The following is a 26785-nucleotide window of genomic DNA, read 5'->3' as shown; positions in this document are numbered from 1 at the left end:
AGCTGAAATTAATTGCCAAGAACTGGAAACCAATACCTTAAGCAGGACAGTAAATACTGTAACAAAGGCAGAAGTTGTGAAGTCTGAGCAATTCATTCTTCCAAAACAGGCTTATGACTAAACTTGTGGAAGTTCTTAATTATTGAAATTCAACATCAACACAGGAGACTCAAAGCTACTCCCAGGGTTATCAGACTTGCTGCAGATTTTGAGATCCTCACTGAACATAATTGGCAATTCATATTATGACTTCAGTGGAGCTGTGTTGAGATCACCAAAAGGTGATCTCAAACTTCACCAAAAAGAGATGTTATTTTCAGTAAAACTTCTGCTCAGAGTTAAAAATAACCTTGGAAGTCCCATTTTTACCTATAAAGCAATCTAAATATATCTGCACCTTGACCAGGCTTGTCTTGAAACATTTGAGCTTTCTTGGATAATATCAAGTTTCAATACTTCAGAAATACATTTATCAGTCCTTCTGGTTTTCTGCTCTGGTGACCAGCTTTTTACTTTGATCTCCATGTAAGAGTTTTCTCCTCCATGGTCTTTGCTCCCACATTTCTGGTCTACTTCCAACTACCATTTTTAGTTCTCCCATTAGCTTTTAACTTTTGTGGATTTTGCTTTATTGGAATTGGCAACATGGTGCTATTTAAACACAGCTCCATCTGTCAGAGTCAAGTCCTGCAGGTAGGGTGTCATGTTTGATTTCATGTTATCATTTGTTGTGTAGCCAGAGCTAAAGAAAAGAAATGTTTACTATAAAACTGTTACCTTCACAAATTCCTTTGAGAATTGAATTAGGTTCATAAGGACCTACTTGTGTCCTTGTGAACACAGCCAGAGAGAAAACAGAAGGGATATGCTCAACTTTATTTTGCTCTTTATTTTTCCTCCCCTCTCCTGCTTTCCATGTGTCCTAAGCATGTGTGTGAATTGGAATGGCAGCGTTACAGCTGATGGAAAACACTGTAGGCTTAAAAGAAAGCTGACATTTTGGAGATTGAGTTTTCAGATTTGAAAAGGAATCTACTTTGATTGCCCAGCTTCAGAGCTGCTGCCTGGTATGAGGTTACATCTGACACTGAAAGAAGAGAGATGGTTGATTTTTATCCCAGCAGGACAACAGTTGTACTTCACAGTCAGGGCTTCCCGGCCAGAAGGGGACTGGATGGGAAGCAAAAACTTCATTTCCTGGAGCCTTTCTGACATGCATATCAAGTAGGTCTGGTGAGCACCATTACTTCCTTTGCAGTCTCCTAGATTGCTTCCTCTGTTCCTTTTTTTTTCTCAAAAAGACATAACCTCAAAACCAGCAAAAATATGATACACCACAGCACATCTAGGAACCTTTGAAGCCCATTAGAGTGCTTGTCTTTTCACAAACAATATGTACATCTTGCCTTGCAGGTCTCAATGATCCCACATTAAACAAAAGCCTTCATTTTGCTTTATCCTGGACGCTACATCAACATTGGAGTTTTTTAAGCCAGACAGAAGTGGCTACTCAGGTATAAGAGCTTTCCTGAATTTCTTTCTTTTCCCTTAAAACTTTCACAGTTGTTTTTTTTTTCCTTCCAAACAGCAGCAGGAATGTTTCTAGCCTGGCATTTCTTCAGGTGGACCTGCAATACACACCATGTACGGCCTCACCAGAGCAGTGGTGCCCCAAGGCAGAGAGCATGGCCAGCATCTCTTGTGCTTTCCCCCTTGGGTAGACACCATGGTCAAGTGCTGACAGACAATCCATGTGCCAACCGTGAGAGTGAGATCCAGCACTTCCCAAAGGACTGGCATATGAGTTCTCAATATTTAGGAGGAGCCTGAGTGCTGTGAGGCTGTTCCCTTATGAGGGATCTGGCAGTAGGTGGCACTAAGAGGGGTGAAGAAGCAGAGCAGCTTTCCTGCCATGAGGACCCAGCCGAGCTGAGGGTCAGAGGGGCTGGAAGTGTAAACACAGAGAAGTGGGATGCAGGTGGAGGGCTGGGTGCAGCTCTCACAGATGGCCCTGCTGGCACAGGCACCTGCCTCAGCCACAGGAGCCTGGCCTGACTCTGCACTTGGAAAAACAAACAGCTGGGGAAAGGCCGTGCCTTAAACAATCAAAGCTCCTCTGCTGAGTAAATGTGAGCCATAAATCTCAGGGCTTACACTGACATCAGCACAGCTGACCCAGTGCCAGGCTGCTATCACAGGATCTGTGCTTTTAGTGCAAATAATACACCATGTCAGGGGCACGAATCAGCTAAGCCCTCTGCTATTAGCTCTGGTGCCATTGTAAGCACTTCTCCAGGAAGTGCTGCTGGAAGCAGCTATTTCAATTCACCCACAATTTGTTCCAAAGCAGATAGGAGCAGATTCTTCAGACTGATGGAATGCAAACCATCACAGTGCATGCAGAATGTCCAGAACTGAGGACACACACACAGACTCTCATCAGTGGTTGTGGTGAGCTGGGGATTTGAAGAGTGTTGGTGTGCTGGACATTGTGCAAACAGCACAAAAAAATCATGTGCATTATGTAAAGCTAGAAACAAATCTGCAAATGGATAACTCCTGACTTCACATGTGGCTTGTGCTCCAATTTAAACCAGAAAAGTGCAATCCAAGCCCTGAACTAAGGCATTAGAGTTACATTAACATTGCCTTTGCTGAGGAAGGCTGCTGGGATTCTTGGGACTCTGCTTTCTGGTACAGTAAGTTTATCCACAGCCATCTTCCCTCTTGGTTATTTAGTGGCTGTCCTGCACACATGGGAGAAACAGGGGACAGCTGAAAAGCTCTTACCCTGCAGCAAGCAGCTCCCAAAACCTCACTGCTCACAGCCTGCAAGGGCCCCAGAGCCTGAGCCTGAGCCTCTCCTTCTAAACAACAGAGACAAGAGCAAACTCTGGATCATGTACAGCTCGTGCAATGGGCCCTGAAGCTGATAGTACAACCCTGGAATTAAAGAGATCTTTCATCTTGTTTGCCTTGTGTTTACAGCTGCAAACATCAAAGGCTGGCTCACTGCACAGACCAAGAAGCCCTTTAAGTACCAGGCTTTGCAGAACAGCTGCTGCCTGACCAGGAGGAGCACCCTTCAGGGCCATTGTCATTAACAATTCTGTAATTTATACTGATGGCAGTGCAAGGTAACAAAACCAGCTGCTGCTCAGGCACTAGAAATCCTCTGCTGGACAGCCTGTCTCTCTCCAAGGGTTGTATACACCCTGCTCCAGTTTAGGGAAGGATGGAAAAGTGGAAGATGCTGCTGGTCACAGACATGTCCCAAATACCCGTCCCATCCTTGGGGCCAGCAGAGCAAAGGTGATCACCAAGGCAGACCTGGCTGCACCAGCACCAACCAGACTTGTTTTTTAGCAGAATTAGAAGTTTGAGCTTACCTTTTGCTTGCTTTTAAATAACATGGGGGACAAGCTGATTCAGGGTTTCTGTGCAGGGATGTGTGAGCTTCTTGTCCCCACAACAAGCTGACATGACTGCTGCCACTCAGGAAGGCTGTGACACATCTGGGATTTGACATCACCGAGATTCTGACAGCTACAGACCATGAGTTTCCACCAGGACACTAAATCTCCACAGGGATTGTACCAAAGCAAGAAGATTTCCCTTTATGGGTTGCTTTCTGATTGTCATCTGTACCTTGCTTTTATTTGTCTGTACATCACCTTTTCCCATATTGGTATTTATACTCTAATTCTCCTGACAATTCTGTTTCCAGGCAGTGATGAGCTCCTCCTCACAAGTCTATTTTGTTTCCTCTTTGTCTGCAGCCTTTAACACTGCGCTGCTTAACCAACATGGGATTAAAGTAACCAGAACTGAGGCAATGATGAAATGCTGGAAACAATTTTAAAAATAATGAGATCAATAAAGTTAAAGCCACATGCATTTGGAGCTATGGCAAGACTCTGTGATGTGAAGCCTGAATGTGAGTGAAGAATTCCCATTATTGCAATTGTTCACTCACATGTTCACTTCATTAACTGTGTTGCACACCCAGAAATTACACTGCCACAGGAGAAGTGGCAGTGACTTAAATACTGACTTAAATACTACACCCATCAATTTTACAAGTTAAAAATGAAATAACTTCTCTTTCTGCACCAGGGTTTGTGCTTGGAGCAGCACTGGTTGGCTGGTACCAGAAGGGACCTGGGGGGCAGCAGGGACCTGGCTGAGCAGAAGGAGGATGCTGAGATGGAAGGAGGACACTGAGATGGAAGTGTGGGTCAGGATCTGGCCCCAAGTCACTGTTCAGGGTCTGTCTAAGTCCCACAACCACTGGGGGAATCCAGAGGGACAAGGCAGATCCAAGGTCAGGAAGCTAAATCAAGACTGGAAGTTCTCAGGCTGTGCTACCACATTTACACCACACACTGCTCAACACTAAACTATTTTAAAACATTATCCATCTTTTTAGGGTTATATTAGTTTATATTCTGTTTGCTGTTTCAGAGGAGAATAAATTCTTAGCTAAATTTACACTGGAATTGCAAAAATAATTTTAAAAAAAGATAAAGGAGGAATCAGCACCATACTTTGAGAGCTGTGACTGTGCTTCCCAAGTGCACTAGACAAGAGCCACAGAGCTCTTCAATATTCATATGCATCACAGATATACTAAAATAGAAAAGAGAAATCCCAGACTCCTTGAGAATCCAGTGTGAGGACAATTGCCTGGGCTGTAAGAAGTCCAGGATTAACTCCCTGCTGAGCCATTCTCCCACTTCCCACAGGTAAATACCTTAGCTCAGAATGTCATGACTGCTCTAGGTGACATCAGTCAACTTCAGAAACCTTCTGCCCTGAACAAAATTACCCAAACTTTTAGTTTCAGGAAGAGCTTGCATTTCCAGATATTTTTACTTTTAACAAATCAGGGATGTTATAAGGGGCAGTAGGAGACAATTTTTAAGAAATCAAACACCTCAAAAGAAAAAGATTCTGATGCAGCTCTAATCCTTACACAGCCTAAATGGGCATGACCAATGGGAATAGTAGAAAGAATAATTATTCCTTGAGAGGAGGGAAACAGAGAGGCAAAGTTGTTTACCCAAAATAAATCTTCTGGGTAACCATTTGTTAGCACCTTACTCAAAAGGCTGTTTCAGATATTTAAAATGCATTCCTCTCGCTTTCTGTCCCATATAACAAACACCAGACAGATGCTTGTATTCTCATAAGTGTGAATCTTTAATTCTTCTTCTATCATCTGTTTTAAACAGCAGAGTCTGATCTTCCTGTGATAGAGTTGTGGAATCCCAATATATAAATCTGTTTGTGATTTGTAAATGCCAGTACATACGGTACTTGGGCATTTGATTACTGGCTGCCTCAAGCATACAAACTAGCATATTAAAGCCTTGGCATTCTTGTCAGAATTAACTCATCTTAATGCTTCTGAAAACAACTCTCACATGCAGAAGTAATTCCCTTCAAGGTTTTTCAAATATTCCTTCATTTAAGTTACTCTATTTGTCCTTGTAAATGGCAGAATTTGTTTCAAAAAGACCCAGTTGACAACAAACTCACAGGGTCACATGTGCAAAGTGTTTAATTCCTTTGATTTTAAGGGACAAATATGAAAGAAGCAGAAGTCTAAAAGTCTTCAAAGCAATCCCAGTCAAAGTCATACACCAGGACTGTATGCAGCTCCCATAGCTGGGACTATAAATAGGTATTCAAGCCAAAGCTGTGAAGGAAAAACAAGTAAAAAAAGGTCCCTAATTCCACCCGACAAAATTTAAAATATTCATAAAAATGTAACAAATACCATCATTTCTCTGCTGACAAAAGGACTGATCTCTCCTCACTTATCCATCTCTTGCTCCTCTTGTCATTTAATGGAGCCTCCTCAACTTTCTTTTTCGGATTCTTCTCAGTGGAATTTTGCCTTCTTGTTGCTATCACTGAACGGCTTCTCTAGCAAATTTCTTTTTTGGTCTAGTAGAGATGGAAAATAAAGATCACCTTCATCTTCACAAGCTTGTAAAATAGAGCAACCTCCATGTACCTTGTTTTCCTTTCTCTGCACTCAAAGAATGTCACTCCAGGAGCCCTGCACTGCCACAAAGAGGTGCAGCTCGAGTTTCAGTGCCAAAGACAGAGGGACAGATAAAGCTCCTTCCCTATAAAGCACCTGCTCTGCTCCACCTGTTCCAGCCTGTTCTGCCCTTACACTGCTCTAAGACACATTTGTAATGTTACACAGTGCAATATAACACACAGGTATGCAGTATAAGTTAAACAGAAGGCTTGATTTCTCTTGTCTGATCAAGACTACTTGTACATATTAGAGTGTAATCCTATTTTTCTTCAAGCTAATTCAGTAGCATGAAGATTAAGCACTAACTGATGAAGGTGAAAACATACTTAGAACTCAAATGTTGCACTATGTCTATTAAGAAAATCACTAGTGGATGATTGCAAAAGTATTATTCAAAATTTTGCATTAAAAAGCTGGAGAAAAAAGCCATATAACTTCCAGGAAATTACTCATTGTTTTATTTGGTGGTTTGGGTTTTCTCTAGTTCCTGAGCTTTAATTTTGAGCCACAGCAAAGCAACCCCATTTCCCATTTAATTTAGAAGTGCTGCATGACACACCTCCAGAGAATCCTGCCTACTGAAAGTTCTTGGATTTTATGTCAAGGGTTCATTTTTTTTTCCAAATGAAAGTGAGGGATAGTTAGCAGTAAAACAAAGTGTTAACCATTTGTCTAAAATTCTGCAATTTGTGGAAGTCCCACTGTGTCTCAGAAGACAATGGCAACAGTCCCTTCTATTCACTTTCAATTAAATGGAAAAGCCAGAGGAATCCTACAGTTCTGCCATGGGATAGTGAAAGGTTTCCATGGTCAGTGCAGTATGCAATTAGTGAAAACCATTACTTTGGGGTACATGCAGGGAGAATTAGATCTTACAGCTGACACTAGGCCTAATTTTTCACAAGGTGCATGGAAAGTTTCCTGCACTGAGGATTGAGACTGACCAACAAATGAGAGTGACTTCACTTGTGCATATTTTTATTCTGTTTTTCTGGTTAAATTAGAAGCAAGAATTGCAGTGAGATGCAATAATAATGGACACATCCATGCAGATGTTTAACTAGCTCACAGAAATGTGTTATTTCTTTGAAAAAAACCCACAGGAACATTAAAGCAATACCTAAGGACTCAAGAGGTGCAGACATACCTGTCTGTTCAGTCATGTACTGGGTTTTCCACAGGAGGCTAAGGAATTAAACATCTATTGCAGATGGGTTTGATCCCAGCCACTTTGTGTGCCTCAGTCTGCTTCCATAAATTGTGACATCCTCAGTCCATAAGGCCTGCTGAACATTGCATTTTCTTCCTAGGGAGAGACAAAACATTCATATCCATCAGAAACCTCAGCCACTGAGAACTCTGAACACTCCCACACCAAACTCCTGCAGTATCTCCCTTCCTTGGTTGTGAAAATAATGACACAGAAGCAAAAGATCTGTGTGCAGCAAAGACTGTGTGGATTTAAAATACTAAAATACTTTTTCTGTCTGGAGCATATGTGCTGACCCCAAAGGGTTTTGGAAACAATGGTAAGACTCTGCTCACGTTTAGATGTGGGAAGGCAAAGAAACCAGGTGCAGTCAGAAATGAAAGCAAATGGAGATGGTGAAGAGCCAAAAAGGAGATGAGGGTCCTGCTTGCCTTTGGCTTCTCCTACACATGGGACATCTCACTGGGATCAGACACTCTTGCACTCTTGCACACTACTCACACGGTCACTCATTCACCCTCTTGCACACTACTCACACTCACCCTCTTGCACACTACTCACACTCACCCTCTTGCACTCTACTCACACTCACACTCTTGCACACTACTCACACTCACACACTTGCACACTACTCACTCACACCACACTCTTGCCCACTACTCACACTCTTGCACTCTACTCACAGTCACACTCTTGCAAATACTCACACTCACACTTTTGCACACCACTCACACTCTTGCACACCCGCTCACACTCTTGTACACTAGTCACACTATTTACACTCACACTCTTGCACCCTACTCAGACTCACACACTTGCACACTACTCATACTACTCACACCCACACTCTTCCACACTACTCACACTCACTCACCCTCTTGCACGCTACTCACACTCACTGACACTCTTGCACACCCATACACACTCGTGCACCCCCGCTCACACTCTTGCACACCTGCTCACACCCATGCCCACCTCGTCACAGCAAAGGGCACCAGCGGAATTTGGACAAACCGATCAGAAGGAGGGCATGGGAAGCTGAGGTGTGTCAGAGGCGGCTGCTCTGAACCTGGCTCTGGAGCACTGCAAAGCCAGCCAGTGAAACCAGTGACCCTGCAGGCCCCTCGTGCGCACAGGGCACGGTAACACCAAACTTTGCTTGCCCCATGACATAAGGATCTGCTGCAAATACCCAAGCAAGAGATTTAAATTACAAAAAGTTTCAGAAATGAAGCAAAGTATCTCCAAATTCCTGCTTGCTCTCCCAAGGGATGCAGCACAGAGAGCCAGGTATGAAGCAGCTGCTGTGTGCTAAATCCCTGCAGAGAAGAGAGCATGATACTTGTAAGGACAAGTGTTAGATATCCAGAGAGACTTGGAGCAGCTCTAGTGATGAACAGGTTTTTTGCACTCAAAAGGAATATTGAATCCCTGTATAAGAAAAGGACAAGGGCTGAGTTTCTGTAACCTAGGTGCTTCTGGCAATGCAAAACTGACTGTCTGGGTCCAGCAGGCTGTCTTGTTCTATTTTCAAGGAAGTGCTGATTGTTTTGCTTCCCTCTTTTACTTGCTAGAGCTGGGACAGCCCTAGAGAAAACTACACTGGGATGAAATAACCACAGAAATTTTTTGAAATTCATAGGATTATTTAGAAACAAAAAGTCCTCAGGTAGCATGACACACCTGAGAACTGTGAGAACTATGTTTGTCTTAAAAGTAAATAAATCTGATTGAAAGCAAAGAAACACTTTTCCACTTAATTACTATTTGTTCAATGCCTACTTATGACACATTTGTCTTTAGGAAATTAAATTAATTGTTCAACCTCACCAATGAAAGTCTACACATGTTCATCCTGTGATTATAGCAATCTCAAATTAATGACCCACTGATTCCTGATTATTAAAGTTTAATTTTGTGATTAGCATTGCCAATTAAACAAAACAATTCATGAAGCTGGCTGAGGCAGCAGCACTCTTTGTTGTGCGCGTGCTCGATCTACAAGTGTGAGTTATCACTTGCAGCTCCTCAGGAGGAGTGACACAATCAGGAATTAGCCACACATTGATGAATTAAACCATGACTTTTCAGCAGGGACTTCTTAAATTGTCACAGACTGATAATACATGGATTCCTAGTGTTTACAGGTTGATGAACATTAAGCACCAAAAAAAGCTATAGACACAGCTACTCAAGAAAGGACTCATAATGTGAAAATCACTGCTTAGACAAAATTTTAAATCCCTTAAAATCCCAACAGCCTCAGGAGGCTGGATCTAGTCTGCTTGTTGTGTTATGGAAAACCTGCAGCATTATCTGTTTCATGTTGTGAATTCTTTTCATTAAGGGATAACATGCACTGTGCTTCCAACAAAAAATCTGGGGAATTAATCCTTACTTCCTACAAGCTTGAATGACTGTCACTTCTCTTTAAACATCACAGAGAGTAAAATTCCCAAGAGAGAAAATGTCTCTTATTTCAGTACTGAGGACTCAATTTCTAGGACGTCACAAATCTGTGATTGCTAATGTATGTCCTATCAATTTAGATATTTCCTTTCTATTCTCACACCATATCAAAGTAAAGTTTTTGGTGACGTGTATGCCATGAACTTCCACTAGGCTATGGAAAGATAATTTGATGATATCTATCAGCCATTTTTCTGGCCAGCCAACACTAGGCAACAAATACCAGCTGTGTCTCCTACACTGGACAGAGACTGGTCAAAAGAGCACATGACACACTGAAAAAATCCTGTAGGGCTTTCAGAGAGGAACTCTGATCAAATAAAGTTCATTATTAGAGGCCAGATATTTTAGATGTCATCAGTGATCCATCTGTGTTTACATATGATTTTACTTACCCCTTACCTGCACCATGAGTCAGTAGCAGTGAGGTCTATTCACATAAAATGTCCATTTTAACATAAATACTCACAGAGATATTATCTTTGATTTAGCCCTGCCCCCATGTGGTCTCTTATGTAGTTTTATTAAAACTGCCACAGCCAAATACTTAGTAAAGTCAAGATATTTCTTGCCAACTTCCATTCTTATTTTTAGCTTTCTTTATCCACTTGTTCTACAATTTTATCTTGATCTACCTGCTGCCTTCACTTCTTCCCATTTTCTCATTCTCTTTTAAATCCTTCTAACTGACTGGCCATTTCTAAGTAGATCCACACAAATCTCCCATGATCCACACCCAGCTGTGGTGTACAACTGAGTCACTGCATTTTGATAGGACTCATATTGGTTGAGCAGAGATATCTGAGCACTAAAATTCAGAGGAAATGACAATTCACAGATATTATACTGGACAGGAGCAAGAAGTGGGACAAATTCTCAGGTGTGTTTCTGTGGATGAGCTCTGCTCTCAGGAATATCTTTCTTTCCCCATAACAATATAAAGTAGTGCAACAATAATCCCATCAGTCTGGGAAATTCTGAGTAATACTGTTTATTTTCATTTAAAACTAAAGGAAAGGTTGCTTTTGCAGTGGAATTTATAGCCTTTCAAGTTACAGGTGGCATTTTCAGAAGGAAAGGAAACTGGGACAAGGAACATTAACATGTTCTTTTTCTTCCAGATTTTCCACCTTCCAGGAGCAAGTTGGCACTGTGACCTTGGTTTTATCAGAGAATGTTTTTTCATCTTTGCAGAATGGATGACAGGTTAGACTGAAGTTTAACAAAGAGGGGTTCTGCTGATATACCCTAGTTGTGTTCTTTTCTTCACAAACTCATCTGGCAAAACCTGTATGATCTTACTCGACTCCAGTTCAGTTCAGTGAAACTCCTGAAGTTCAGAACAGGTTCCCTACATTCAAAGACTGCACTCAGACTTCTCTAACCTGTTTAAAGGGTTTTGATGTCATCATCTCTGGAGACACCATCCTTGCTATATCCCAGTCATATACCAGCTGTATCTCTAGTGGTAAAACATGCTCATTCAAGCAACTTTTCTTTCTCAGAATATGCAGAGCCTTTTTCCAGACACCAGCCTGGAAACACATTCCTGCTTCCTGTCTTGTCTTGTTGACCTCAGCTCTAAAACACAAACCTAGAAATGAAAATGTTGCCTGTGAATTTTGCTGCCCTCCTACCCTGATCACCAGAGGACAATCTTTCCTTTTTGCTAGCAACACACCCCATTTCATCAGGAATGCGAAAACTTCCTGTTGGCTTGAAACAAGCAAAGCAGAAAACGTTCCCATATGAAACAGAGTGTATTCCATTTCCCCAGGCAGTGCAATGCCCTGTGTAACCCCAGCACCAGTCAGAAATAGTTATAAATAAGTACTTATGACTACATAAGCTGACTTCTGGTGATAAACTACTTAATCATGAGCTAATGGCTCTCTTACAGTCACTTATTCCAGTGCCAGAGTCTGCTGGCTCAAGTTGCCCTATATGCCCTTGTGTTAATTACTTTGACTAACTACAGGAGTGACTTATTAAATTTACTGATTGCCCTGTCTATAAACCAATATTTTCCAATTCTTCTGCATCCATAACCAGACTACTGCTCTGTTTAGCACTGATAATTTTTCATTGGCCTACATTGCTTTTGTAGAAATTCAGTGAAATTTCCCTCTGTTTACATGGCCAGATTCAGTGATTAAGTTGTGTTTTGTTATAGCCCTCTCCAAGGGGCAATTTTTCTTCCAACTCCAAGGTTTTAACATTTAGCAATCAGTAAAATAGACAAATATCATATGCCTTTGATATTGAGATATATGGGACCTCATTCAATTTACATCTTTCTCCAATGCTGCTGAACCACTCGTAATTTGCAGAGATGCTGCAGCAGTTCAGGCATTATTAGCAGTGCCATTTTCAATTTCTTTCAAGAACAAGTTAATGTCATTATCATCACTATGTATCAGTGCCCCACCTGAGCTGACAATTATGAAAGGAAGAACACCACTGGAAAAAGTCAGAGACTTCCTCAGCATTACTAATTATAATGCCAGGGTGCCTGTTAGTCTGCATATATGTATCAGGGAATAAATTGTTACAGTCTACTATTACATTTTCCATCCTCCCCCATCAGTAACTAGTTTCTGAAATTCCTGCTTATTTTGGTCTTCCAAGAGCACAAATTTAAATACCTTTGCTTAGTGTGTCTTGAAGCAGACTAAAAAGGTCACCCTTCTGCTAGGTGCATTAAACTTGGCTCTCTCAGGTGCAGAGTTGGTGAGCACCTTGCTCCCCTCTCAATTAGTATAATTACTTATTATCTCTGTGCTTCAGCAGTGGCAGAATCCAGAGCAGGCAGTGATACAGCATTGCCTCTGGTACTGTGGGTTACAATGGCAAGGTCTCACACTTATTTGAGACAAGCTGAAGAGGAACAGAACTGTGATTTCTGGTGTCTCTAATGCATTACCTTCCATACATGTAATTCCCTTTAGCTTTTCAGAGAGTTATCTGGATTTGGAGGTCGTGTGGCAGCACAGCACAGGCTGCTCAGCACAGGGGAGTTAAGGGCTCATTAAACACCTTGGTACCTCCTCCTGGAGGGAATGCAGCTTAATTAGGATAAGGACCCAAGGCTGTCCAAGGTACACTATCTTCCCCAAACTGCTTTATGGCATTTCAGTATTGCCTAGAATTTCAGCAGAACAGTTTTTTTTTTTTTTTTTTTTTTTTTTTTGCAATTCAATTCCCCCCATGCAGCATTCTGCATACTTTGCAAAGGAATTTTCAGAAGGCAGCACCTTATTATACCTAAGACAACAGAATATTCCATGATCAAGTGACAGACTCCTAGGAGTCATTTACCTTTACTTGGAGTAAGGAATGTAAAGAAGAGACAGACAATGAGGATTTCAGACCTTTCTCTGTATAATAAAAATCACAATACATTTTAAAAAATAATGTCATCATTTATATTAAAACTATTTACACTGTATTCCAAACATGGGAACCATTGTAGAAGAATAAAACCAAAAGGCAATTTAATAAATTTCAGTTTTGTCACTGAGCTGCTATTTTACCAGGCACTGGAATTTAATAGTTACCCTGTACCATCATGAAGCACAAAGTTTTGTGAGTCCATGCTGTTCTGTAAGTAAGCCAGGCAATGAAATAATGAGGGATTTGGACATGAGTCAGAGATAAATGACTCCGAATATTAAAGAAGGAAAGAAAAAAAAAAAGAAAGAATAAGAAATATAATTGACCACAACAGAATAAAAATCTCAGTGTTTGAGAAATCATTGGTCATTTTTCTAATGCTGCAGCCAGGAAGATAATGAAGAACCTAAACCCAAATGGCTTTCTTTTCAGAGATTCTGAGCACTCTTTCATGCAGCTGGAATGGTTTCTGCTCAGTTTAAATGCTATTTCTTTCTAAAAGAAGTAATTTCCCACACTACTGTCTGTCACCTTTCACAGTGTTATGACTACAAGCAGTCAAAGCCTTATGATGACACAGACTTCTGTTGAAAAAGGACAATTAGTTCTAAAAAAATTATGTTTCATGGTGAAAGCTTAGATTTGCAAATTTTATAAAGCTTTTTTTCTGGAAACCTGGGTCAGACTTTTCAACTTTGGAGTACATTCAACTTGGAAACATTTAAAATATTGCTCCCAAGGAACCAGAAGCATTATAAATCCCACTGTAAATCAAAGAATTTAGGGTCAAGGCAGTGCTTGGCATTTCACAGATCTAGTTTCTCTGTCTCAAAATATTTGATCTTTAAAATTACAAGCCTTCTGTTCCAAGATGATGATATTAAATAAAATTCCAAAGTCTCAAGCCCTACCAAAACCCATATTTGCAAGTGTGTAGTCATAAGATCCAATTATTCAGCAGCCCAGGTGCTTTTTGGAGAGTGAGGTTTCACCTAAAGTGAGACAAATTACATGGCTTTTGGTTCTAATCTCTTGGAGATCACAGGGAACACATTTCATTTCAAAAAATGAAATCTGTCAGGTGTCATTTATAAGCCTTTTTCTCATTTTTTCTGGATTGCAGCTCTGGACCAAACATAAGCAAAATATTTTTTTAAGTGTGGGAAGTTAAGACTCACAGCCAGCTTTAGACAGCAAGATACCCAAGGACCACTTCTTTACATTTCTATAGAGCTCCTTGGGACCCCTTACTAGAATGTATAAAAATAATAATTTAATCATTAATATGGCAGAGCAGTTGGAGGGATCCCAAGACACATGTGTAACCTTATTTGCAAAGAGCAGAAGATCGGGATTTGTGCCTTTTTATTTTTTTTTACCACAAAGAGAAATCGTTTTTTTATCCATCCACACTCCAATCAGTAATTGTGTGTTATGGAAATTATTGATAAATATATATTCATATTCCTCAAGTAAGCCCTTCCACTCAATGACTCCAAGAATGGGGGGAAAAAAGCCCAACTTCTCTTGATACAAGGCACAAAGGACTGAGGGACTTTAGAACCACCTATGAGGAAAAAACCCAGAAAAACTGATTCCTCTTCCCCAAATCTACCTTGCTCAAAAGAATGAAAGGCCCATATCTTAAGCTCCCTTCCAGACATTCTCTAAAGCTTGTTCTACTTTACCTCCTCAACTGTTTGATCAAATCTATTTGCTAAAAATAAATAAATAAATAAAATTTTTAAGAAAGGGTTATTGACTTCTAAAACCTTCTCGCTACAGATGGATCAATAAAGCCTCCAATGGAAAAAGCAGCTCATATCTCATTGTCCTTGCTGCATTTGCACTTACATCCACTGAGAGTGATCAGAGACACAAGGGCCCTGCTGATCTCCTGAACTTCCCAGGATGTGAGGTAGAGGGAATATTGTGTGGAGATGGATGCCTGTACATCAGAGACTAACAAAAACACAACATAAAAAATTTAGCTAATACATAGCCTACATAGGAGAAAATAATGTCTTTTATGCAGATTTTGTTAAGAAGTCCTGAGGATTCATTTCTGAAAGTGGTTTCAAATGTTATCAGATTTCTCTTTTCCTGCTTCTCAGTAATCAGCATTGATTGGCTGGGTTGTGTACAGTGTTGTGCATGCAAACCAGGTACAAAATTGTTGTTAGCACTGGAAAATCACCTGCCTTCAAGCTGCGCTCTCTGGATGCAAATTTAGCCTGCTTATAAATGGAAAGCTTGAGAGGGATACAGAATGCCCCTACAGCTACAGCTCAGAATATTAATCAGTTTGAAATATATTTAGACTGGATGAGCTGGGATTAATAACATCTCAGAGATAATAGATCTTTCTTCTTTAGATAATCGATCCAGGTTTTTCTTTATTACTGTTTCATAGCAGCATGATGGCCCCTGTGAAACAAATGGGAAGTCCTGAAGTTTCCTGGTGAGCAGCTTTGCCCACATGTCAAGGTCTTCCATCTCAAGCAGAATTTGTGGTCCCAGATGGAAGGTGAAAGCCTGAGTGAGCAAAAGCAGCCCAGGCTGGGATTTTCAAAGGCTGGATCGGGGCATTGTGTCAGACTCTGAAAGCTCCTTTCTTCCCCTGCCCACCTCAGGGTTAGAGAGATGGAGAGGGCTGCTCTTCATCACCACCTCAGCACTGCCAGATTCTCACTGAACACCAGCAGGGCTCCAGCAGGGGAGGCTGAGAGGGAGGATTCCTCTGAAATGCAGTGGTTACAGTGCTCTCCTGGCAAGAGGAGAACACATTAAACACTTCTCTGCATGCAAAGGGAGATCTGCTGAGCCACATTTCCTGGTGGGTACAGCTGGTGCAGGACATCATAGGGCTCCTGCCCTCTCTTCTTCCTTGGCAGGAAAGGCAGGTCACACAGTAATGGGGTACAAAACACAGTGCAGCACTGTAGCTGGTGAGTCAGGGATGGAATGAGAGACACCAGGTGGATTAGAAGGCCAAAGGCAGTTTAATGAAAGTAGCAGGTCCTTTGATAATGTGGCTCGCTAAGGTGAGACTTAATTGGTCTCAAAGTAAAAAGCTCTCACATTATTGGTGAACTATGAATAGCACACTCTGGAGAGTGTATATATCTATAAACAATGGTTACAGAAAGAGAGATAGTAATTGTTTTAATTCTTTTCTCTAAGTTTCTTACAGCTTCCCAAGAAAATCCTGGAAGAGCTATGTCTCTCTCTGTTCAGAGGACATGTGGTTACCACTCAGCATTGTGCCTGCACTGGCTCCCATGAATAAATCCAGACTGCAGGATTCCTGTCTCAGAGTTGAAATCCAGCTCCACCATCTCCTCCTGTATTTTAGCTGTGTGCTTCTCACACACCCTGCTCTGACATTGGCCTTATCCCACAGAAAGCCAGTGCACCTCCCTAAGCATAAATGCTGTTCAGGAGGCACATTTTGAACTAAGACATTGGCTTAACAGCCTTATGAAACCCTTCCCCAGATCCTTTTTTAGTTCTGAGTCCAAGAGTGGAAGACACCAAATTCTGTGTCCATCTAGGTCAGAGAGCACTTGAAGCTGGTCCCCTTTTACTGTGTTTAACTCAGCATTCCTGAACCTTCTGCAGGCACTGGGATTTGTACAAGGATATCCATATTAGCACAGGCTTTGCCATACCTGAAACTCACTACTCTGCAGGTATTTACGTGGATGCCTTCCATTGGTTTCACCTGAATCAGGAGCTTAAATGCTCTGAAAATGGGATCCTGCAAGTCCTCTTTTTCTAGCCCCAGCCCATCAGGCTTTTGTTCCCTATGCTAGGAACTGTCATTTTTGGTTACAAAAGGCTTACACTCAGACCTTACTGATGACCTAAATACAGGCCTTCAGTTTCTGAGAAGTGATTTTGAAACATGAGATAAATATGCCACAGCTCTTCTGCAGCATGGTTTCCAACCTATTTTACTGCTGACTATCAGCCTAAAATGAGATTTTATACAACCCAACCTAAAAATGGAAGTTTATCATAGAACTGCTGATGGACTCTCTGTAATATGATATATGCCAATGCTTTTAAAATTCCTTGCCTACAATTTAATTTTAAGAAAAGGAGCAGAGAAGAACGAAACCTCACCACTAATACAATCTTTTCACTGTGAAAAGATCTTAGGGCATTTCCATGCTTTGCCCAAGGGTAATTCACCTTTCAGTTGCTAGCAAAAAAATTGCTATCTCCATAAAAAGAATTGCCTCAAGGAACTTGACAAAACTTGAACTATTCCATTAATGAGATTTTAATGAGCTACCCAGTAAAGATAAGGGAATTTCACAAGGATTTTTTTTCCCTGTTCCACAACTACAGTTGTATCACAATAAACTAAACACATCTCCACGAAAACATTTGTCATTCTTCCTGGTTTTACAGAAGGGCTAAATTAGACCTAATACTTCTTGTTGCAGTTCTGTAGTGCTAGTTACCAAAACACCTTTATGCTTTTGTCTCAGCAGCAGAAACCTTGTTATTTCAAACATTGAAAGTTGACCAACTGGATGTATCTCCCAGGCCATGTTTTGCTAGTCTTGGCAAAATAACCTCAATGCAGAATTTCTGACATTGCATTTAGTTACAACACTTCAGCCTTTTATCCCAGAAACAAAAAGGGATGAACAGTCTTATCTCAGAAATTTCAGCTAATACTCATGATATAGATTTTTCTGGTGTTACCTTCAGGTCATTATCAGTATGTTGGGTATTTCCTTATGTATGAAATCCTCTGGATGTTTGTTCTGCTCCATGTAGATCCCCTTTCCATAGGATCCTGCTTTCCAGTTCTATGTCTGCTGCTGTCACCAACATTCCTCTTCTCCAGCTTATTCTCTGCACCTCCTGTACCCAGGAAGGAGGAAGGGATTGTGTGGCATTGGACAGCTGTGGGCATTTCCCAACACAATTACACAAAGATCTTACTTGACAGCTATCACACCGCCCTTAAAAAACAGAATGGGAATCTCCACAGTCACTTCATTTGCAGTAGGGAAAGAGATAATATTTATAATATTTTAAACTCAATGCAAAAGGAGAAAGAAACTTTTCTTGAATCTAAGCCATTCTTGAGAGTCACAGCTTTTACATACTTTTAATTCCAGATCCTCTCATCTCCAGCCGTAACAAATTTTTTAAGCAAATAAATTACCACAGAAGTAGAAGAGTGCCACATACTAATTATACTCATAATTTGTGAGGAAATTAAATTGTTGTGATCACTGAAAGGGAAAACAATACCGAATACAGTATTTGTTCAGAACAACTATAAAAATAAAAGCCAAAACCAAGCAAGAGTAACATTCCTCTTTGAACTCCTAAATTATGTGTTTCAATTAGAAACTAACAGGCAGACACAGCAGAAGCTGACCACCTCAGAGGGATCAAAAAGGACTTCAGCTCTCCCCAGAGGACATTTGCAATTGCAAATCAGACCGTGGAACAAGCCCAAAGCAGTAATAGAAACCTCTTCCAGTCTGAATCTAATCCAGCTCTGTGACACTAGTGAAGCTAATTTAGGTGTCCTGGTTTAATAACCTCTTTTACAATAAAAACAACAATAAAGAAGGTTTAGCTACTAATTTTTATGAAGTATCTTAAAATTTAGTTTTCAGGTAAGTTTAGAAATTGGGCTTGTGTTATTTCCTACATTTTACCAAAGGCTGTAGCACAAGAGCAGCAGTGTTACCCAGGTGGGAACACTGGAACAGCTCAGTGCTGAGCTCAGGGATATTCTGTGATCTCCTGGTCCAGAAGGCAACCAGGAAACAGAGGCACCACTGCCCCCTGACCACCAGTTTATCCAGAGGAGTTATTTCTGCCTCTGGAAGCACTCCTGACCAGCTAATCTGGAGGGTACACAGTGAGGAGCCAGAATCAAGGAGCATGTTTAAAGTTCTTATCCTGAGCACCTAAGAAAAACATAAACTTCTTTCACTGTATGTCCATTTTCCCTTTTCACTAATCTACAGATGCACCCTCCTCACCATTCTCCACCTCAATAACTGCATATGCCTTACTCAAAAATTCCCAATAAAATCCAAGTGTGGTTATAATTTTTTCATAAACTGTATAATATCGGCTCCTTTTTGAGATGACACTTTGTTTCAGTGTTTGGTTTCTTCACTCCCACACACGTTTTAGATATCCTAAAATGGCACAAGGACTCTGTTGAGCATGATTTATTGCCTTGATTTATTGAACTGAGCAATGACAGAGCTCCCACTTGACAAGTTTTCGTTTCTTCATGGCAAGTAATTAGCCTTCATATTGCCAAAGGGCCCTTCAGCTGCCCTGTCAATGCTGCTCCAACCTAATGAAAATACATCATCTTATCATGCTAAGACATTTACATTATTCACATGCTGCTTTCCAGTAGCCTCTCATTAGCTCCAGCCTGCTGCTTTATTTGTTGCAGCAAAACAAAAAATATGATGCTCAAGGAGGAAGGGAATCACCCAGCTGCAACTTTGCCTCTCTGCTGGGTTAAAATGACGTCTTCTGACACCCCCATGCAATGATTTTGAAGAGAGAATGTGAGGATCTACACCCCAGCACACATTCCTGGCTATATATTTTCTTTTTAGCCTTCACAGAGCTGCATCCTGTCATTAGGCACAGTCACAAATAACAGGTAGTGTTATAATCCTCACTTCATCACAGTCATAATCTCTCTCCTAGCTCTTCCTCCTGACAGGTGCTTTACAGCTCTCTGATCCTGATACCGACCTCATCTCCTGCCAAGCTGCCAGGGCTCCAGCAGCAAACAAAATCTATAACCTCATCCCTGCCTCTTCCCCGACTGCCTGGGGGGAGGATAAATGTCAGTTCAACAGCCCTGCTAACTCTGTCAGGCTGGGACCAAGCCCTGCAGGCAGGCAGTCCAGCTGGGGAGGAAGAGGAGCAGTGAGGGCATGTGCCCAAGCCACAGTGCTGCCAGGGTTATACACATGGTCTGCTGAGAAATCCCATAAAATCACACAAACAGGGCTCTGTGACTGTGTTCACAGGGTCCCAGGATGAGGGAAGAGACAAGGATCTGACTCCATGTTTCAGAAGGCTTTATTTATTATTTTATTATATATATTACATTAAAACTATACTAAAAGAATAGAAGAAAGGATTTCATCAGAAGGCTAGTTAAGAATAGAATAAGAAAGAGTGATAACAAAAGCTTCTGTCTCGGACAGAGAGTCCGAGCCAGCTCACTTTGATTGGCCATTAATTACAAACAACCACATGAGCCAATCACAGATGCACCTGTTGCATTCCACAGCAGCAGATAATCAATGTTTACATTTTGTTCCTGAGGCTGCTCAGCTTCTCAGGAGGAAAAATCCTAAGGAAAAGATTTTCCATAAAAGATGTCTGAGACAGTGCTCCCCCTGGAGATTTGCAAAGTACCTCAGCACACATCACACACACACCTACCCAAACAATTTTAATACAGCCAGCGCAGCTGCCAAGAGCAAATCTGTCCAGCAGAAAAACCTTCAAGGCTATAGCAGACCACCTTGGACCCCTGGTTAGGATGATTCATTGTGCAAGAAAAATCACCTGGTGAGACTGAACAGACAAGCTGCCACAAAATAGAAATTCAGCCAGGCTCTCTTATAAACAAGTCATGACAGATCTTTTCAGAACTCTTTTAGCATTCCAATCCACAGATTAAGATTTTAAAGTGCTTTCTCCACCTTGCAATTCTTTTGTTCCTGTTTCTGCAGCAGGGAATCTCTTCCACATCTACATAGAACTGGTCTGTCTCTTGACTGGGAGTCTGGACTGCCAGAGAGAGAAATTAGAAAGCAAGGCATCATTAGGAAGAAAATCTAATTTCCTCATCTGGAATGGATTATGAAGGAAGATGAATTTTGTCTTGCAGACTTCAAAGTTATCAGTGAAATGCTTAATCTATAGCAAGCCTTTTCAGTCTGCCACCAGCAAGGATTAAGAAGAGAGATGAATCCTACTAGGAGAAAAGCTCCTGGCAAAGATACTTCTACAGAAAGCTGCTTTCTTTGAAGAAGCTACCTAATGGCCAGTGGAGTATTTAGAGAGTTTGCATTCAAGAAGCCAACTTCCAACTGGACTGCCTGAGCCCTGCTTTGGTTATGCCAGATAATTGTCTAACCCTAGGTAGATCCAAAAGATTAAAACAGGGAATAAGGCCCCCACAGCTCAGCTAAACTGTGGCTTGTGGCTTTCCTCAGACCTTGCCTTCTCCAGGAGACATAAAAGAGGGAAAAGTAAATCTCACCAGCCTCTGCTTAATCCTATCATACAAGGATAGGGAGGAAAAGTGAAGCACATTCTCAGTCTCTGTACTCCCACTGGATTGCACACCTGAGAAATACAATTGGAAATATTCATGAACTGGGCATATGGCTCCCAGGAAGAGAGAGATAACAGATAAAAACAATGTTCTCTAAATCCCACACTCTTCCCCACAGACCCTTTGGGGGATGATAAAGACACTTCTAACTCCATGTTCTGGTTTTCTGCTTCTGTTTTTTACTGTCCATAGAAGGAATGTCTCATCATCAATCTGCTACTTACTCTTTTGTTTTACTTCAGCTTTCAGGACAAAAAAATTCCCTGATGTAAAACAACTGTCCAGTAGAGCAAAGTCCAAAATGGATGTATTCTTCTATTTGCTTGTGTTTATTTTTTCTGATATTGCCTTTGATATTAACAGTGTGTCTTCGTTTCAATCTTCAAAGCACTTGGAACACTTTCTACTGCCCACTTAAGAAATATGAGATACTCATAAAACATCACTTGGGAGTAGCAAAAATTGAGCTGTCCTACAGCCATGTATTCTGACAAAAAAAAAAAAAAGTTTCATTAAATTCATGCTATGCAGTTTAAGTGTAGCTATTCCAACTGTGAGCAACTAGATACTTCAAATTGAGCTTGCTTTTCAAGGCAATGCCTTAGGAGGGTCTTTAGTCATAGTTCCCTCCTCATCTCAGAAGTTTCCCCATGCCAGTGCTATTATGCATAAACATCCTTGGAAGCTGTGGCAGAAAGCAGATTTTGGGCTTCTGCTATTAAGGCCAAAGGCTGCAGATAAATAGGGTTGTGGGGACCCAAGGGAATGTGCTGTATTTCTTCTAATTGCTTTTTTCATTTTCAATCTGAATGTACAGTGACAAAAGCCTACTGAAATTTCAGGGTAGGGAAAGAAGGGTGAGGAGAGAAAAGTAATCACTTTTTCAAGTTTCCTTGAGCCCTGAGGAAGATTCACTGTGAAGGCTTGAAAGTCAAAAAGTAGGTCCTGCTTTTCCATACAAGTGATCAGAAAAAAAGAAATATGCTAAATTTGCCTGATAATTAAATCCTAAATGTAAAAAATGAAAAAAAAAAAAAAAAAAAGCAAAAGCTGAGAGTTGAGAGAAAACTAAAGTACATTTGTAAGAATTTTAATGACAAAAGCAAATCCACCTTCTTTTCTTTCCTTTGACCCACTTAATATCAATTCCATTGAAATCTTGCTGTGGGCCATGTAAGCTCCAATGCCTCTCCTTTCAGCAGTAGGGAGGTTTCTTGTAGGCTGAAGGTTGTATGGCAGATAAACAGGCTCCCCAAGTTGTGGGGGCTCTTCAATATCACTGATCCACTTTTGTCTCCCTATTCTGCATTTTCTTATGAGGCTTTGTTATATTTCTGCCAACTCTGGAATTCTTATCCCTCCACTTTGGGGTTGTTTTTTGGTGGGGTTTTTATTTATTTTGTTTTGTTTTTTGGGGTTGTTTTTGGTTTGTTTTGTTTTGTTTTTTGTTTCCCATTTTTCTTTCCTTTCTCTTTTCTTTTATGAGAAATCTCCCTAATATTTCATTATTTCTCCTTTGGTCACATCTCCCTTCCTCGACTCCCTGAGTGAGGGGATGCTGTCATGCCCTGTTGCATGTAACCCATCCATGCAGTGCTGGAATTTCTCTTCTCAAAGTACATTCCACTGCACAGCTCAAAACCAGAGCTGTTTGCAACAGCCCTGGATCTGTTTTTCTCACAAAATTCCCAATTCCTGCTGAACTGCAGAGAGCTGTCCTCAGAGATGACAATTCACACGCACACAGCTCCTCTCTGAAAAGCTTTCTGTACTCACCTTGAGGAAAGGAACTGGTGAAAGCAGGGGGGAAAGCTGTGTATCAGGGATTCTTTCCTGGTTTGAATATTGCTCAGTGGCTCTGAAAGCACAGGTCAGTTTGCAAAGGTGGGGTGCAGCCAAGATGGGAAGTGCAGATACAGATGGCAGCTGGAAGGCAATGGCAGGGCAGAAGATGATCTGTTGTTAGATCTTGACAAGCTGGCACCAAGTCCTGCAAGCTGCTGGGTTAATGAGTCTTGAGAACAGGACTGGAACAAAGATGTCCCTCAGGATAAAACTGGTGTCCTTCAGGGGCTGAACCAGAGGCCTTGGAGAGAGGCTGGGTCAAGAGCAATTGCAGTTAATCAGTACCACCTCTTCTTTCTGCAAAGCACCCACAAATCCCTTTCACTGTGAGTTACCACTCTGTACCTCAGAAACCTTTATAATACACCTTCCTCAAGCATCCTCAAGCAAAGCAGATTCCTCCACAGAACGCTTAACTACAATTTTCAGCTCACCAGTGTATTACAGTCCTTGGTGTAACTCATGTGAGTCAAAGTAATACAGAGATTTTGCTTGCAGCAACAAAGTAAACACCAAATCTCCTTTTTAATTCATGTAAGGCTTATGCAGAGCCAATGGGGTTTTATAACATTTCCAAGAAACCAAATATTCTGCTTTTCCCTGCTTCTCTTGGTCTTGCAGAGTTCCTCCTCTTTATGTGAATTGTGAAGACTAAACTAGACACAACTGAGGGTAAAAAAATCACCAATGTTTTAAACTTTTTAGCAGTGTTTTTCAACATTTTCCTTATTTTTTTTTCTGTTTAAAACTTCCAAAAGAAAAGAGTTTAAAAAAAGGGGGGTTGGGGGTGGTGATGTCACAAGCATGATCCAAAACCAAGCTTAGATATTGTTGAGATGCACACTTCTCTTGTCCATGCACCCCAGTGAAAGTCTCCCAAAATGCAATGGAAAGGATTTCTGCCCTCTATTCCTGCATTCTCACATAGAGGGGCAACCCAAGAACTCTGACAAACAGAACAAAACCAGAATGGAACATCATAAGGGCTTCAAGATACTACTTCTGATATCCTTTCCTCATCACTTTGTCACATCTAGATTAGATGTCCAGTACGTAAGAGATTGCAGAAGCTACACACAACAAACATTTTTTTATCATATGACAAGAGATAGCAGTAAAACTGCCAAATATTATATATCCAAAACACCAAGCAGAAGACTTAATAGAAAACTCACTTCAGTAAACATAACTCCCTTATCTTCCTCACAGACCTGGCACAGAAAGTGAATTAGCAGAGTAAGAATGGGACTCTTGCTGGGTGACATTACTTGTAGCACTAATGAGATTATGAGAATAAAAAATTAGGGGTATAACCTACCTTCTTCTTCTTTCAATATGTTTGTTCAGTCACAGAAATTCTATTAGAAAAGAAGAAAACTAGGGTGAGGATGCATCTCAGCAACGCTTGGGTGGCAGAAAAAAGATGAGAAAATGATGATGACAGGCCTTTTTTAAAAAATAAGATATTAGAGATGCCATCACAGAGTTTACATAAAGTGTACAAGACATTAAGTGTACAAGACACATACAATTGCATCTAATCTGCATGTATAATGTCCATTTAATGTATATGCCAACAGTCCCTATTTGAAATGGCTGACATTAAATCCTTTCAAGAGTTAACCCAGAAGTTTCTGTGCCTGAATCTCCACACAGAGTGGAATTTGATCCCAGTTAAAACAAAGATGGGTGAAAATGGAAATTACTGGCCCACACACCAGACAGGATGACAGAGAGGGGACTTAAGCACCACACTTAAAATTTTAAAGTTCTTCTGCAGAAGGAAAGGACATAATCCCAGTGTACCTCTAAACCCTGAGGTCAGTGTTCCTCCAGAAGCACAAAAGGCAGAGAAGTGCTCCCTGGTGCACTCTGACCACTCTGATCTGTTCTATGCAAAACCTGGCTGAGCTGTCTTAACAGCTTTTGAAGAGCCTCAAATCCAACTAAGAATTTTGGCGTTACAGATGCCAACCCAACATTTAAGAGGAAAAAGATATATTAATAATACAGCAATGAATAAGAGTATTATATTTCCAAAAGATCAGTTAAACTTGTTTGCACTTCTAACAAGAGTCCCCTATGTATTCAAAGAATACAAATTGAACTAAAGAGATTTTATACAATTTTTATGTAATTTATTAAAATAAATCATAATTAGAATAATATCATATGTTGATTCTTGTTATCTGTTACAAAGAGATGAAGGAACAAATTAAAATAAAGGTATTTTAATTAGATGTTTCTTCATGATAATATTCCTATCAGTACTCCTTTCTTAACAAATGCAAGGCAACCTTGTCATTTTAGGAAACAAGCCTGGGAAATAATTACATCCTTAAATAAAATTCAAAAACTCCTTATCCTTTCTTGTTGCTGGAAGGCAAAAAAACATATAAAAAATGCACAAAGGTACAACTGCTCCCGTGCAGCCCCAAAGACTCCTGCTTTGTGCAGGTCACGTTAATGACACATTTATGTGTCAAATGTAAACTGTCAATGCTTTACAGTGCCAGGAGGGAAAGAGAAGTAATACTGGAAATAAAAAACCAGAGTTCATAGGGGCATGGCAAGTTATTATTTACAAAGCAAATTTGGGGGTTTATTCTCTGATAAGGACTTCAGCTATCAACTTTGGTGAGTCATTTTAAGAAAGGCTTCAGTTCCACAGTCCTGCCTAATTTCCAATTAAGCAATGCAAATCTAAGTTACAGTTCTGAGCAGAATCATGCAGGTGTCACTCCACAGACCCTTTACCTTCTTTCCCTGTCCTGTGTGCTCTCTTCTGCACCAGCTCTGCAAGGAAGTGTCTGGCTTCCCCTACACCTTCGAGGGGGACAGTAGATGTCTGGTTTAGCTTAGGTCACAATGTCCTGGATGAAGTGATGAGCAGCAATTTTAAAGCCAGCACAACTCAGTGGCAAAGCTGAGCTGAGCTGTTGGGCCAGCACTGTTGGGACCCAGACTTTAGGAACGAAATTCCACGTTGATGCAAACACAGCCCCATCATCAGAGAAGGAAGAGCTGGAAACTGAACTACTACAGGAATGTGACCTCTAGAAATTGATGGACCCTGACAACACCCACTGAGGGTGTTGAGAGAGTGATTGTTGGGGTTGTGAGGCCATTCTCCATAATCTTTGAGAAATAATGAAGGGGTAAAGAAAGAAACTGTTGCTGTTTTATTGCCACACTCTGCAGATGACATTCATGCAGAGATAAACACTGCCTTGTTGACTTCAGTAGCCACAGGACAGCTTAAGATACTGAAGAAAATAGTTTTAGGAAGGCAGAAGCAATAGGTCCAGAGGGAAAAAGGGTTAAAATACAATCCTCAGTTTTTGCTCAGCTACAGCTGCCCTTTCTTTTAGCTGAGCTGCAAGGTGTATGGGAAATATTGACAAACACAAGGAGAGTGTGTGTGCATAGGCAGCTAATGTGGAAG

The sequence above is a fragment of the Ammospiza nelsoni genome, chromosome 7 (assembly GCF_027579445.1).
Source record: "Ammospiza nelsoni isolate bAmmNel1 chromosome 7, bAmmNel1.pri, whole genome shotgun sequence".
In the NCBI taxonomy this organism is placed as follows: Eukaryota; Metazoa; Chordata; class Aves; order Passeriformes; family Passerellidae; genus Ammospiza; species Ammospiza nelsoni.
Note: the sequence above shows the minus strand (reverse complement) of the source record.